The sequence below is a fragment of the Bufo bufo genome, chromosome 2 (assembly GCF_905171765.1).
Source record: "Bufo bufo chromosome 2, aBufBuf1.1, whole genome shotgun sequence".
Taxonomy (NCBI): Eukaryota; Metazoa; Chordata; class Amphibia; order Anura; family Bufonidae; genus Bufo; species Bufo bufo.
In genome coordinates this window covers 480,401,806-480,404,249 of record NC_053390.1, presented here as the reverse complement: position 1 = coordinate 480,404,249, position 2,444 = coordinate 480,401,806, and positions in this window count along the sequence as shown.

Sequence of the window (2,444 nt, the reverse complement as noted above, 5' to 3'; positions counted from 1 at the left end):
GGGTCCTGGATATGACTTATGTAAGAGAAAGGGATGCCTCTGCGGAAACCAATGCTGACCCCCCTAGAGGCTGCCCCATTGGCGCCACAGTGATACCAAGTGGGGAATCTAGAGAAGGAGAGATCAGGGTATTTGTTATGCTTGAAGTGGGTCTCCTGTAGGAAAATCACAGAACCCCTTTCCTTCCATAGAAGAGAAAAGATTTGGCTTCGCTTAGAGGGGGATCTCAAACCCTTTACATGGTATGAAACTATGTTTAAGTCTGACATGTTTCTGGTATCATAAGACACAGAGTATAACTATGAGCAGATAGCATGACAAGTTCAAAAAGCCCAACATTATAACATGTTAAAGAAAAAACTAAAACTTGAATCCACCTTAAGTGGAAAAATAACATAATATATAGTTGTACGACTAACAACCTGTAACGGGTAGGGGGAAAGTGATTTTCGATTCACTTGTAACCTGCATCGAGTGGGGATAGGCAAGTGAAAAAAGAAATAAAAGGAGGAAGACAAAAAAAGAGCTCTAAATGGGGTATATGAGAAGAGGCCTTAATTGGACTGCAGTGCTAGAAAGTGGGGATATATGGAGGAGAGACAAATGAAAGAAGATATGAAATGATAAGGTAGAAGGGGTAATGAGGGTTGAGTTAGGAAGATCCTGAACATAACAGTATCAGATGCATAGAGGAGGAAAGCTGGGGAAAATATAAGACAATTTAAGAAGCATTTTCAATATGAGATATTGGAGCAGATACACAGTCCTCAGGAACCATCTTGGGAGGAGAGAGTCTTCTTAGGTGTTGTTAGGTCCTTAGACTTCTTAGATATTTGCTTCTTAGGAGTTGCAGAAACCTCCCAGGGCTGTAGGACAGGTAGAGGAGGCAGAGATGAAATATCTTGTGCTTTATCCCAGTCTGGAATATCTAATGGAGGAGAGTCCAGAGCTTTGCATGCTTCAGAGAGATCTGAAAAGGAGGAGATAGTGATCCTATTTCCAGCCAGCAGAAAGGAAAGCCCAAACGGAAATGTCCATCTGTATAAGATCTTTTTCTCCTTGAGCAGAGATGTGAGAGGCCTAAGAAGTCTCCGTTTTTGTAAAGTAGACTGAGATAAGTCCTGAAACATTTGTATGGGGGCCTCCTCCAGGAGAATCGTGGGTGCGATTCTAGCCGCTTTCAAAATCGCTTCCTTATCCTGAAAATTCAGGAATCAGCTTATAACGTCCCTGGGGGGGTCACTGTCCTTAGGACGCGGGCGTAGAGCTCTATGAGCCCGTTTGATTATAAGCATGGCCGGGTCAAAGTCCCCTAGCAGAGAGGCAACTATCTTCATGATAGCACTCGGGATTTCAGAGGCCGAAACAGATTCTGGGATTCCTCTGAACCAGAGGTTATTCCGCCTGCTTCGATTTTCCTGGTCTTCCAGGGAAGCATACAGCTGGTTTACATGAAATTGGCAAGCTGACAGGGATTGTGTAACTGCAGCACTATGACCTAACGCCGCTGTCTGGATAGTCTCCAGTGAGTCCACTCTGTGGCCTATTTGCTGGATATCCTGCGCTACCTCCTGTAGCTTGGAATAGATAGGGTGAATAGCTTCTTCTAAAGCTTGTTTAATAAAACGGCGTGAGATCGGGAGGTTTTGCGACTCACCCACTTCCTCAGTTTCATCTTCCCCTTCGGATTGACTCTATGTACGGCCTCGTGTGGCGCCGCAGGGAGCCGCGGCCATCTTGGATTCCTTGGCCGGTCCGGTTGCTTGCTGCTTTTTCAAATATTTCGTCATGTCTGACACAGCATGAGAAGATTTAGCTTGCAGGGAAGCATCCCCTTGCTTCTGTCCGCCGTATTTGACCATTTTTCCGCTCTTTAAGCTAAAGATTGCCGTACCCACAGCAGGTTGTAAGCAGGAGCTTTAGCCGGACGCTGCCATTCAGTTCAGGCGTAGCTCCGCCCCCCCAAAAGGTCGAATACTCTTGGTGTTACATAGACACGGGAGCCTTCACTAAACAAGGTCCAGTGTCCATTAATATAATGACCATAGTGCAATAAAGGAAAGGCCACTAAATCATGCCCCCAATATTACAGATAACATTTATAAGAAATATGATCATTGAGACCATCTGGTCGCACAGTTTTCAGACGAAACGTCCACTGTGCCTCTTTTTGTAAAAGACCTTTATCAAAGTCCCCTCCCTCTGGGGAATGGTCGAACAACTTCTATTCCTTGAAATTTGATGACCCCTTGGTCACCCATATGAAATTCAACGACATGACGAGCCACTGGGGTATCAGATCTGTTCCTTATATTATGCAAGTGTTCCCAAATCCGTCTCCTAAACTCCCTCAGTGTTTTACCCACATATTGGGAACCACATATACATGTGGCCAAATAAACCAGACCAGTAGTTTTACAATTGATGAATATCCTAATGTTACA